At 44.3% G+C, this 14,049-nt stretch overlaps 1 pseudogene; it reads right to left on the bottom strand.

Annotated features, from left to right (window-relative positions):
• Positions 1 to 8,217: 8,217 nt before the first annotated feature.
• LOC119258071 (cyclin-dependent kinases regulatory subunit 2-like) lies at positions 8,218 to 11,061 on the bottom strand (annotated as a pseudogene).
• Between the last annotated feature and the right edge of the window lie 2,988 nt (positions 11,062 to 14,049).

Below are 14,049 nucleotides of genomic sequence, written 5' to 3'. Positions count from 1 at the left end.
GTCTTCTCCCTTGCCACCAGAGGGAGAGATTTTTAACTTCTGTAACTCCTGATTTCTGAAATAAACTGTGTATGTAACCCTAAACAATATGGTTTGGCTTGTCCTTTGTAAACATTATTTGAGTGGAATGATAGATACTGCGTGTTTTCTCACCCTTTGCTTCTTCCCCTCTGCATTATGTGAGATAATTGCCTGTTGTTGCAAGTAGCAATAATAATTTGCAATTCAGAGCTACACTTTGTATACCCACCTTGCATCCCAGCATCCTTGTCAAATCCACTTATTAACTAAATTTATTGTCTGCACCTACACAATTACATTGTCTATAATTAATGACAGGTCTAGTTCCTCACATTAAGCTCATATAATTTTTATTTGTCTTTATTATACTGACTTGAACCTCTGATAATGTTATATAAAAGTGCTGAAATTGGGGGTACCTTGCCTCATTTTCTACCTCAAGGCAAACACTTTTACCATTTGGACATTCATCACAATGTTTGCTATAAGGTTTTTTGTAGTTGCTGAGAGGTATTTTTAAAATCACAATCCCCTGAAATCTAAGGAGCAGAAGAAAGGACATTGAGGGAAAGGACAGTGGGCTAAGAATTGCACACCTAGGTAAAGGAGCACTCCCCTCCCCTGGTGGGTAAGAGACAGATGCCAAGTGTGTATTATAATCAAGTAAGTAAACTTTGCATTTGACTTGGGAAAGATGAGCAAGGAAGGGAGTCAGTTATTGAGTAATAATATTTGCATTATATACAGTTACATTTAAATGAATGACAATAGTGTGGTTGATGATTTGTAATATCAATGCTAAGTAAGAGCTCTTATCATACAGGGAGAACTTAGCATTATTTAGAAACGAAAAACACCCCAGGTCTTAGAATAACCAAGGAGTTTGGAAAAGGTGGGAAGAGTGAGAAGACAAAAAACATTTTAAAGGTTTTATCCTATAGAGAGGAGGGAACACAAACAGAGCACATAGCTGGTATGAGGTACATTTTGGTGTCATTATAAGAAAATATACTTTTTAATTAGAAAAACCTAGTAGTATTTTCAAATTAATAAAGTGGAAGGACAAAATTAATAAAAATGGGGAAAAGTCAGAAAAAAAGGAAAAAGACGAAAAACTAAAGTAAATATTAAACAATAAAATAAGATGGAAAGAATAAATCAAGTACATCAACTGTTACACTAAATGTTAAGGAGCTAATTTCCATATAGAGGTAGGAACTATCAGATTGGATTAAAAAACCAAATCTAATATCTATGTAATGTTTTTATAGGAAGCATACCTAAAACAAAGTATACAGAAAGGTCAATGATTAAAGAAATACCAAGTCAAATGCAAACAAAAGGAAAACAGAAATGACAACATAGGTGATAGTGAAATTTCAAAGTATTAAATAGGACAGAGATAATTCATAATGACGAGATATCTTTTAAGGAGATAGTAGTCATAAAACTCAATGCTAAACATCACGATAGCAGTCAAATATTTGCGAGCTACAAGCAGAACCTGATTTTAAATTCAAAATTTGAATTTTAAAAACTATCTACAAAGTAATGAAATCTGTAGTTTGATATGTTTAACCCATATCCAAGGAAAAAATCACAGTCTTAATTGCCTTCATTGTTAAAAGACTAAAATTAGGGAATTAAAAACTTTTAAAGAGGGGCTTCCCCTGGTGGCGCAGTGGTTGAGCGCTGGGTTGCGAGGCTGCCAGCAGCCTCTGCAGTGCCAGTTCGATCCCCAGCCACCGGCGAGGGTCCCACAAAAAAAAAAATAAATAAATAAAAACAACCTCAAAGAAATTACAAGTTAAATTACAAAATTAAAGAAATTACAAATTAGAGAACTACAAACAATCCTGTCAAAGAAATTAATAAAAGTCAAAATTAGTTAAATAATCAGTTGCTCACCTCAGCAGTGTACTTCAGTCCTTCTGCCTGTTCTGCTCCCTGCTCTGTCTCTGGTGAATTCTCTCACCCTCCTGTACCTTTGGCCTGTATATCCCATTGCTTGTATAAATAAATAAATCTTAAAAAAAATGGAAAGAATCAATAAATCTCCAATCTAATTTTTATTGTGGTAAAATATGCATTATATACTATTTATCACATTAATCATTCACAAGTGCATAATTCAGGGACATTAAATACAATCACAATGTTATATAACCATCACCACTTCTAAACCCAAAGTTTTTCATCATCCCTCAAAACAATTCATACCCATTTAAACAATAACTCTCCCTCCCTCCCTTTCCCCCATAACCTCTATTTTACTTTTTGTCTCTACAAATTTGCCTATTCCATGTACCTCAAAAAAGTGGAATCATTCAATATTTGTCCTCTTGCATCTGTTTTTTCCACCAAGCATAATGTTTTCAAGGTACATTCATGTTTTAGCACATGTAAATTAGCATATATAAATTTTGAGCACAGATAAATTTCACTTTTTTACTGTATAATACTCCATTTTTTTGTATATACTACATTTTGTTTATCTACTCATCTGTTGATTGACACTTGGGTTGTTTTTGCTTTAAGGTACAATGAAAATTTCTGCTATGAACATTGGTGTACAAATATCCATTTGAGTGCCCACTTTCTATTCTTTTGAATATACAAAGGAATCGCAGGGTCAAGTAGCAGCTCTATGCCAAATCTAATTTTTCTAAGATCAATGGATTGTTCATGGGCACCATTGGGGTCACAGAAGTGAGAGCTCATATGAACAATATTGGAAGTTAGATAAGCCATAAAATACAGACACAAAGAAAGAAAAGTAATTTAACTCTATGGCAACCAAGCTGAAAATCTAGAGAAGATTGTTGAATTTCTGCGAAAACACAAGTTGACACCAAAAGAAACAGAAATTTAAAATAGAACAGTTAACACCGTAGAGGCTGGAAACTATATTAATTGCTCTAAGTAACACAGGAATAGAACACTTTTATGATTTAAAGAATTTGTATTAAATATGATTTTTTTAATTTACCAAAAATCAATTGCTAATTTCTCATGAAAACAGTGAAACCCTCAAGCTATTTCCATTTAAAAAAGGGAAGCTCCTCATGACCATTAGTATTCAACATTGCAGTATTAAATGCTCTATTGCATTGTATAAGCAAAATGAATGTATTAGAATAAATTCCAACAAGTTATCTCTACCTCCAGATGCCACGATGGTATACCAAGAAGAACCCAAAAGGCTGTAGTAAACCATCCTATTGGAGAAGGGAAAAAAGCAAATAAACAAGATATTTACATATTTTAATAAAATATGTAGGGAAAAAATGGAGCAATGAATGATAAAGAGTAAATAGGCAAAAGGCCCTACTCTAGTAAGCTGACCGAGAAGACTTTTCTTGTAGGGAGCTGCTAAGTCTACCCCTGAGAAACGCCCTGGAAGAGAGAGCTCAGGATGGCCGGTGTGAACGCTGCTTGAATTTTCTTGGTTTCTTCTTTTTTAAAGCTCTAATGATTTGGAAGTTTCAGATCCCACTTCTAGTCTTCTGGTCTAGTAATAACACAGGTTCCCAAAACTCATTTTATTTTATTTTGTTAAACTTAAATTTTTTATTTTTTTTTTAAACAATATTTTCTTCCCCCCACGCCCTCAGGTCCAAGACTCATTTTAAATCATACCCCTCTATTGGTCTTTGTCCTCTGTCCTTTTTCCCTTCTTTAATTTCCTCTTAAATCTTCGTTATTGCCTCAAATCCCTTTTAGAAATAATGCGTTTCCTCACGAATTCGTATGTGTGGGTGAAGCGGTGGGAGGCGGCCTCCCTGCCTTTTGGGGGCGCTCATTGGCGGCCAGCTCCCCCCTCACTCCCACCAACCCGAGTCGCCCGACCCCACGTCCTAGGGATACGCTGCGCCCCGCTCCTCCGAGCATTTGGGGTGTCAGTGTCCGCGGCAGTCGGAGCCGCAGCACCCCTGGAAACTCAGGGTTCTCCCGCTAGAGGGCACTGGCGCGCTGCCCAGGGGAGCCTGCCCGGCGCGACCGCCTTCGCGCTCCTTGGGGTCTAACTGGGTTGCTCCGCGCAGACCCACTGCCCAGCCAGGGCGAGGGCAGGGGCGGAGCCGCGGGGCGCCTCTCAGGCACAGGCACCCGTCTGGAAATGTGCGTGTCGGGAGGCGGCGGGTCTGCGGGGCCAGAGGCCTTCCAGAAGCACGTGTGGGGATCTAGCCCAGACCACCAGGCTGACCTGCTAGTTTGAGACCAACATGCCCCTCCTCAGCCTTCAAGACCTCCTCCCAGTGCTGCCACCAAGCCTGAATCCCCACTTTTAGAATCGCTCCATTTATTTTTTTTAAGATTTATTTATTTATGCACAAAAGAACTGGGGTACAGGCCAGAGGTATGGGGGGGGGTGAAAGGATTCAGCAGAGACAGAGTGGGGAACAGAACAGGCAGATTGACTGAAATACACTGCTGAGGGGAGCAGTGGGCAAGGCAGGAGAGGTCTGCTGCGCCATTTGGGTGGCCTCCCTGGCCGGGGATTGAACTCATGCTGCAGTGGCTGCTGATAGCTTCATAGGTTGTGTCTTAACCCCTTGCGCCACCAGGGAGGCCCCTAGAATCACTCCATTTATTATGGAGGTGTAGTCAAATGCTGTTACTCAAGGACAGCTCATTAACCCTTTGGGACGTGGTGACACATTAGCACAGATTAGTTTTGTGCTTAGAGGAGGTTGGGGTGGGGAGAGCTTTGGGCTGTAGTCATTGGGGATAGTGTTGTTATTCCCTTAAGGACTACAATAATAGCCATTGTTGTGTTTTTTCTCTTGTTCCTTGCTGGGTACTGGGAGTCTTGCCAATCATCTTTTAATACAACAGCATTTTGAGATTACTTGGTTAAGGCTAAGGCTGCTGGGTTTCTACTCTGTAAAGTGACTGTTTTTGTAATTAATAAGTATTTGGGGGACGAACTTTGAGTCTGTGAAATACTTTTTCTCCCCAATTCTCATTTCCTTGGCCTGCCTTGGGGACCTCTACAAGCTGTCACTGGTGGTTGTGGCACTTGGCTGTTTTCCTTTCACCCCAAACCTGCCATCTGCCTAAGGGGGTCAGTGTATTAGCACCTCCCTCCCCCTCAACTCCCATTCTCTGCTCAATGCCTTTCACCCTGCATTTGGCATTGATACTCTCAAGAGTTGGTGACTCCTAGCCTCCAAGGGCCCTCTGTAAGCCTTTCTCTTTCATCTGTCTCTCTCCTTTGCTCCCCCTCACCCATGGTGGAATCTTCCTCAGTGGCTGCTTCTCTGTTGAAGCCCCACATCCTTCAAATTTGACAAATAATATCTTTTGGCTTTTCCTTGACAATAACCAAGCCTTGAGCCTAAAACTACTTCAACATCCTAATCTTTTCTCTATATTCTACAAACATCTCCACCTCTACAGTCATCCTCTCCATCTATCCCATGTCAGACAAAGTGGAAAGGCCTTTTCAAGGCCAGCGGGTAGGCTGCGAAAGGACCTGGTAGCGTAGAAAGAATACAGTTGTGGAGGAAGTCATCAATTTGGATACTAGTGCCAACAATTATTAGCTATGCAATCAAGCTTTTTCCTCTTAAACTTTCTGTCCATCAGCTAACATATCAGTGATATTTAAATAAAAATAGTGATTAATGAGATTTTAAGAATTAACATCAATGTGTGACAAGTTCCTGAAACAGACTGACATGTAATGCTCAATAAATGGTATCTATTATAATTACTCATAATCTGAGTCCCTGTTCCCTAAATGCTTCTTCATGCCTTACCTCCTCTCTCTCCTTTGTTTTCATCCTCTCATTCCCAATTGGTTTCTTCTCTCAGCTTTAAACAAGGTCAGATCTCCCGCATCTTCAAAAACAAACAACCCCTAAAAATAAATAAATAAAAACTCTGTAGAGAAATTCACCAACTCCCTGAAGGTCATTCACAGCCTTTTATTAGAGATTCATCTAGTAATTCAAGTATCTGTGATCCCGGTGGGTCTGTTTCTGTACTTGGCTTTTGTTGATTTTGACAAATGTTTATCTTGTGTTCTTTGTGTACTATGATCTTTCTGGATATTTTATTTGAAATGACTATTTTGAAAATTAATTTGAAACCTAGGATCTTCTTCCTGAGAGGATCTTCCTTCCCGCCCACCAACACCCAAGGGCATTCAGTCCAGGAACATATTGGAGATGACCAGAATCAGTCCTCACCACATCTTCAGTTGGAGCCCTTTGGGATTCAGAGCAGAAAGTGGACATATACTAGATTTCCACTTTGGTGGGCAATGAATGCCAACTCTTCCCTCTAACTACATTCTAGATTCTGAGGATTGACAGAAAACCATCTCAGGGTTAAAATGTCAGTGAAGTGAGAGGGCAGTGACTGGTGTGTATCCTCGGGACACTGTAGGTGCATTATCACCCCTCCCACTCACTCAAGAAGCCTGGCCTATCAGCTGCCTTCTCCCAGTGGGTTGACACATCTCAGAGAAGGAGCAAAAGTGCATGTTTAGGTTCTTACCCCATCCATGTTCTATTAATTCCTTTTTGTTATTGTTGTTGTTAGGGCTTTAATGTTATTAAGAAGATGGTTTGATGCCTTCTCCAACCTCTGCAGTTTCTCCACAGGGAAGTGGCTTATCCCTTAGTCTACATAGCTGGAGGCAGATTCCAGGGAATCACTAATGCCCCTGGTATCACTTCTTTCCTTTTATTCATCCAAGGTTGAGTTTTACAAGGGGAGTAGGAGGGCCTTAGAACAGAAAGCAATTACAACTAGCCACTACAGATGGCCTGTCCCAGGTCTCTGGGTCCACTAGGGGGCTCCACTCCCAGCCAGGAGGCCATCTTCTTCCTGTCTGCCTGATCATCCTCACCTTCCATGGAGATACGTTGGTGTCATTGGTGTGAGTGTTGGCCTTCCCATGTGGGTCTGATCCCAAGGTCCATGTAAGTGGCTCTTCCATGAGATGAGTGTACATCTCTGATGAGTCACTTAGGAAAGAGGTCTGGTCTTAAGCAGGTAATATTAATTTGAACATGATACCTTCTCCATGCATCCTGCACAATTCCCCTAAGAGGGACAGGGTCTCTCCCTACCTTGTCTCCTATGGCCCTTTCTCAGAACTTGTCAACAAATCCACATCACACTCTATTTTATATAATCAAGATCTATGGGCAGCTCTGCCTGCCTGAGACGATGGGGGTGGTACTTTTTTTTTTTTCCACAAAACTTTTCCCATTGCAAAACTGTAGTGGCAGCTCTCCTGCCCACCTGTGACTATCTAGGTGCCTCATTTTTTCTTTCTCCTTTCCTATAATAAGCCTGTCCTTGCAAAATAAAAGAAAAAAAGATTTTATGATCACGACATGTCTTCCTTTTTTTTTAAATGCAACATACAAACTTGAATAAACAAAAGTAACAGGCAAAGTCACACAGGCATTTATATTAAGAAAAATATCTGGGGCCTCCCCGGTGGTGCAGCGGTTGAGCACTGGGTTGCGAAGCTGCGCACAGCCTCTGCAGTGTCGGTTCGATCCTCGGCCACTGGGTGAGGGTCCCACATGGTGCGCAGAACTCTCCTGCTACCTGCTGCTCCCCTCAGCAGTGTACTTCGTGAGTTTGCCTGTTCTGTTTTCCATTCTGGCTCTGGTGAATTCTCTCACCCTCCCGCGCTTCTGACTGTATCCAGTGCTTGTATAAATAAATAAATAAATAAATAAATAAATAAATAAATAAATAAATAAAACTTAAAACAATATATATCTGACTACAAGAAATTTTGTCTTAAACATCTTACAGTAACTTACTCACAGTTGCATATGACTGAGTCCTGTTGCTCTGAAGAACACAGTTCATTATACTACCTTATAGACACATATGCAATAAATTTTTTTTTTAATTATTTATTTATTTATACACGCACTGGGTACAGTCAGAAGGGCGGAGGGTGAGAGAATTCACCAGAGCCAGAGCAGGGAGCAGAGCAGGCAGAAGGACTGAAGTTCACTGCTGAGGGGAGCAGCGGGCGGCAGGAGAGGTCTGCGCGCCATGTGGGACCCTCCTCCGGTGGCCGGGGAGCAGCCGGGGATCGAACTGGCGCTGCAGAGGCTGCGGGCAGCTTTGCAACCCAGCGCTCAACCGCTGCGCCACCGGGGAGGCCCCATATGCAATAAATTTTAAAAAGACTTAGTTGAGGATCCCAGATATACTTCATTTTTGTTGATCTTTGGGAGGAGATTGTCTGGGGAGAATGTGTGGTTCTGGCTCATTGGACATCAAGTGTCCTCTGCTTCTCTTCAGACATCACATGGGTTTTGGGCACTTGTTTGGAAAGTCCTCTGGGTAACATGACATGCCAGCACTCGTAGTGCTTATCAAAGTACTTGTCCAGGTGATAAATTTTTTTGAAGGAGCTACAGGGGAGTGAAGAGCAGGCACCAAGGGCCCCAAGACCATGTAAGTCCAAGGCAGCCACTAGAATCGTGTCTTCCTTTTTGTGCAGTGGCCCTTTGTTTCATTTTGTTTACCTCTGTTAAGCAGCACAAATTATTCCTTTTGCTCAGTCCAGGCCATATTGTTATCCTTGATCTGTACATTGTCCTTTAGTCATTTGATTAACTTATTCTTTTTTAACTTTTTTTAACCTTTTATAGCCTATTCCTGCCTCTCATTTCTTCTCTCCTCAGATCATGATTTTACTGTTAATGGGCGTCTTTATTTGAATGTGTTCCTGCCAAATGGGTATTGTTGATTTATATGCAAATATTTTTCAAGTGAAAGGTATTATGTAATATACGTATCCTGTTTCCTCTGTTTTTACCTTCCAACCACTGCAGTGTGACATCAAACACCAGCCGTCTAACCTCTGCCTCACGCCCTTCATGAGACCTGCACCACTCTCTCTGCAATGGACACTCAGGTTGCCTTTAACTGCCGGTCACTGCCGAAACCTGCCACTAACCTCTTCACACGGGTTCCCTTTTGGAGTTCAATAAGGATCCACGGGGGTACATCCAGGATCAGGATTCCTAGGTCTTAGGGTGTGCATAGGACTCAGTTTGACCAAGTAGAGACCCCCAGAATCTAGCACCAGATTCCCTTCCAGAAAGGCTGTATCTGTCTACATTTCCAGCAATGATACACCACTGACTTCTATGTCACCAAATCCCTGCCAATTTATTATTATTGGTTTTCTAATGGTTTCCAGTTTGATAGGTGCCAAATGGCTATCTCAGGGAGGTTTGAATTGCTTTTCTGTGACTATCAGCTGATTTTGAGCATCTTATCACATCTTTTTTAGCTTCTTGGGATTTCTCATCTGGCATTTGCCTATCCTGGTTCTTCACCCATTTTTCTATTAAAGATGCTATTTTCTCCCCTTATTGATCAGCAGAATTTGTTTGTAAAGCCTGGCATGATTTTAATACCTTATCAGTTTTAGACCTTACAAATATCCTCTCCCTTTCCACCATTGCCTATTAACTTTCCCATAATGCTCTTTATAGAATGAAAATCCATCCCGGGCCTCCCGAGTGGTGCAGTGGTTGAGTGCTGGGTTGCGAAGCTGCCCGCGGCCTCTGCGGCGCCAGTTTGATCCCCGGCTCCCCGGCCACCGGAGGAGGGTCCCACATGGCGCGCAGACCTCTCCTGCCGCCCGCTGCTCCCCTCAGCAGTGTACTTCGGTCCTTCTGCCTGCTCTGCTCCCCACTCTGGCTCTGGTGAATTCTCTCACCCTCCCGTGCTTCTGACTGTACCCAGTGCCTGTATAAACAAAACAAACAAATAAATAAATAAAATAAAATAAAACATGCCTCTATAAAAAAAAAAAAAAAGAAAATCCATCCCTATGTAGTCATTTAATAAATCACTTTTCCCTATAATTTGAGCTTTTGAAACCTTAAGAATTTCTTTCATGTTCCTAGAACATAATATATTTTCCTTCACTTTCTTTACTAACTGTAGAGTTTTATCTTTCACATTTAGCTTGTAGCTCCATCTAGGGTCCACCTTTGTATGTAGTGTTTGGCTGAAATCCATTTTTATGTTTTCCATTGACCGAGTCAGTTTTCTCAACACTACCTACTAAATAATCCATCCTTTCCTCTTAGACTTTGTGCTACCACCTTTGTCACGCTAACTTCCCCTGGCAGCAGGCCAACCATGGAGAAAGCTCTATACCGGCTCTGCATCTATTCCAGTCCCTGCCCAAGCCTATGCATGTCTCTCACTTCCACAGCTGTACAACAACCAATCTGGGGGACTTAGGGGAGCTGAATGACCCCCAGAGAAGGGCTCTGGTGCCAGCCTGCAAGGCTGGAGCTGATCCTGGCCCCAGTGAGGTTCAGAGAGACCATAGAGCTAAGCTGGGACTCTGGGGTTGGGCCTCCACAGCCAGAAGGGCCCGGATCTTGCCTGGTTTAGATCTCTGGCACTTGTCCCTGAGGAAGGATGCTCAGGCCTGGTGAGACAGAAACAGCTCTTCTTTCACTGGAGGCCAGCCCACAGGAGAATTCCTTGAGTTTGTAGGGTTCTTCCGTTTTGAAAGACCAGAATGGTATCCAGGGGGGCATCTCTCAGGGTATAAGGCAGTCATGCTGGGGTGTTCTAAGATGAGTTCAAGAAAAGGAGTAGGAAAGAAAAGAGCCCATTGGTTAGAGAAAAAAAGGGAGGAAGAGAACAGCCAAACATACCTGTATCTGACCAGCTAGAGCCGGGGTCAGGTAGTGATGAAATCCTTCCTTTCAGGTAGGGTCGTTAGCTGGGAATCTCAGAAACTCTCTGGTGGGTTTCAGCAGAAACAAGGTCCATTAAAGGAATCATTGGAAGGGTTAAGAGTGAGGGCAGAGTCTAGAGCCAGTATGTAAGGCCTCTGCCTGCTGCAAGGGAGGCTGCTGAGAGTGAACTTGGCTTTTTTAGCTCCTTATAGAGGGCTGAGCTCTCCCCTACTGCCCAGCACGTAGTGACCTATGAGATAGAGGAAGTGGATTCAGATGCTGAGCAGCCCATCAGAAAAACTCAGGTCCACTCAGGTCCTCCTCACCTGCACCCATTCATGTCCCCTGAACTTGTGGGCCTGAGCTGTGTCTGGGAAATAAGAACTTTAACTGCTAATAGCCCAGGATCGAAAGATCGCTCACACCCTAGGTGTCCCTGACAAGAGCCATTGTGCGAAGGAACAATATGCCCCAAAGAGAATATTTGCTAAAAGAAGCATCTCCTACCACAAGCCTGTTCATCTCAAATCCTAAGGGTCCAAGTGACTTAGTGATTTCAGAATAACTGAGAAGCTGGTCCTCAACCTGACCCCACCCCAGCCCAACACTTAGGCAGTCTTGCTGCAGGGTCTAATGTGGTGTTCTCACAGAATGGTAGAACCCTACAGAGCTCAAAGAATTCTCCTGTGGGCTGGCCTCTCCAGTGAAAAAAGAGCTGTTTCCTTCCCACCTGATGTAAGCATCCTCCCTCAGGGAGAAGTGCCAGAGATCTAAACCAGGCAAGATCCAGGCCCTCCTGACTGGGGAGGCCCAGAGTCCCAGCTTAGCATGGAACCCCACCCACAATGGCAGTGGTAGTTCCACAGGTCAAAGCAGGGCAGGAAGACTACGACCCAGCTGGCTGCAGCTTCCTGGGGGTTGCTGAGGATGGAAGCTGCAGAATGAGTGCCCAGCTATCTTCTATCTTCCCAGCTGTCTGCCCCTGCCCAGCAGCATGCTGACAGAGCGGCATCCAGAGCTGGCTCTGGGTCGATTAGATCCCAGAGACTCCTTCAGAGCTGAAGAGAAACTCTGCAAGCCCCTAAGACCCTCTGTGACACTGCAAATGTTTGGGGCAAAGAGCCTTTAAAATGTGGATGCTCGTGTTAATCAGACAAGACTTGTAGGTCCAGGCTGGGGAAGCCTGACGTGCCAGTACCACGATCACAGTGAGAACACAATCATCACAGCAGATGATTCTGCTGTGATTAAGCATTAGCTTAATGGCTAGGAAGCATAGAGGCATTGGAGAAGGCACAGGGCACGGAGTGCTATTACCTAGAGGCCTCCTCCTGCCCCCTGTGAGCACTTGCAAAATGAGCCCACCTGCCCACCCAGGGTTGGGGCTCCATCATGTGTCTGGGGTGTGGAAGGGGCAGGTGGTCCATGCACAGAGTCCTGGGCCGTCCTCCTCAGGGCTGGGGCCCCTGCTCTGCTGGGGCTATGTCCTACCAACGGAAGTGGTGGCAGCAGGAACATCTGGAAGAGGTGGGGAAAGCAGCTGCCACCTTAATATTACCCTTCCTAAGTCCTTCTGTCCCTCGAGGACAAAGCAGATGGTAACAGTACACTGGGAAGGACCCAAGGGACTGATCCAACGCTACATGCCTGGGCAGCAGGCCCCTGGGTTTGGCACTCTTCCTGCTGAGCATGTGGTAGACATAATGAACCACATGGAACTGGGGTGGGCAGCCAAGCCTTGGTTCTGAGGTAGGCGTTCAGGGCCTGCTGTCCAGCTACCCAGCCGCTGCAGCTGTGTGGGATGATCACCTCCACCCACTGGATACCCCAGGCTTATGCCCCTGCCTTAGTGGCTGTGTGCTGGCACTGCCTCCACTCCTGGCACCATCACCACTCCTCCTGTGGAAGGGCAGGCGCCAGGTCCCACTGTGCCCAGCGGCCCCAGCACTGGAGCTGGAAAAGCTCAGGGTGGGGGGTCGTACTACTGGATGGGGCCATCCAGGTTCAGAGTTGTCTGTCCTTTGTGAATGACCACAGATGGGCAGACAGAATCATCCTGAGAGCCACCATGTGGTGAGCCTCATTCTTCTTTTCCAGGGTCTGTCTTGCTCTTGGGGTGGCTTCAGGATCTGTCTGTCATCTGTCTGTCTCACTGTGCGGACATGGTTTTCTAGCCTCTGTGGAAAATCAGAAGCAAAGATGAAGCCTTTCGCCTGACAGATCTGGAGGCTTCAGAGGCGGAACTGACGGGGTGGAGTGGAGGCATGAGAGCAGCGCATGGGGAGTGGGCCCTCGAACGCCACTTTCCTGTTTTCACAGGCACACTTAGGACCAGGGTATTTAGGGAGAAGCATGTGTGAAGGGCTGTCTCCGTGAGGACTCATCACAGACGACATGCTCGTGTGCCTGCATTTCTCTGTCCTTTCTGAAAACACTGTTAACAAGTCAAAACCCAAAACTGACTTCCGGCAATCCTGCTCTGGCAAGATGCAGCTCTCCTGCCCACCTGTGCCAAGCAGGCACCCCTCTTTTCCTTTCTCCTTTTCCTAATAAACCCGTCCTTTAAAAATGTTAACACACACACACACACACACACACACACACACACACAAAACCCTAACCTCTGGATACAGATGCTGCATGGGTGGAGTCTCTGTGCTGATCTGAAGAAAAAGTGGAAAGGAGAGAGTGGAGCAACATAGCTGGGCATGAGGGATCTCACGGTTCTTCTGTGCTCATTTTAAACGTGTATTTTTTTGTTGGGGGATAACAAATACAGAAAAGTACCCAAGTGTGCAAGTACAGTAAATTTTCCCCAAATCACCTGTGGAACCAGCATCCAGTCAAGAAAAAGAACTCCACCGGAATCCCAAAAGCCCCTCAAGACTCCTCCCAGTCACCCCCCACATCCTGACTTCTGATGTGTGAGGTTAGTTTTGCCAGTCTGCGGACTTTATAGAAGTAGAAAAATACAATCATACTGGACTTTAAAGAAACGTCTCACACCCAACATTGAGAGTTTTGATTTGGGATGATCACATTCCTAATCATCATCCTCATATATAATAAAGCCTGCTGCACAAATAATTATCTTTTGTAAGTGTTTTTTGTTTTATTTCCTAAAGGGCAGAGGCAGGAAATCAATGAAAAGGGGCTGGATCCTAACCTCTGGGTCAGTGCAAAAGAAGAGCAAAGGGTGTTGCCCCAGAACCTGTTTGCAAGTGAGAACCCCGCATGGGCAGATTCAGACACTCAGTGGGGTTGGAATGTTCAGGAACCTTGACCAGCACGCTGGACTTCCCCCAGAGTGTGGGGGAAGCTTAGTCAA

Source organism: Talpa occidentalis, unplaced genomic scaffold (assembly GCF_014898055.3).
Source record: "Talpa occidentalis isolate TD23 unplaced genomic scaffold, MPIMG_talOcc4v2.1 talOcc4.4, whole genome shotgun sequence".
Lineage (NCBI taxonomy): Eukaryota > Metazoa > Chordata > Mammalia > Eulipotyphla > Talpidae > Talpa > Talpa occidentalis.
This window is presented reverse-complemented; position numbering and strand designations above follow the sequence as displayed.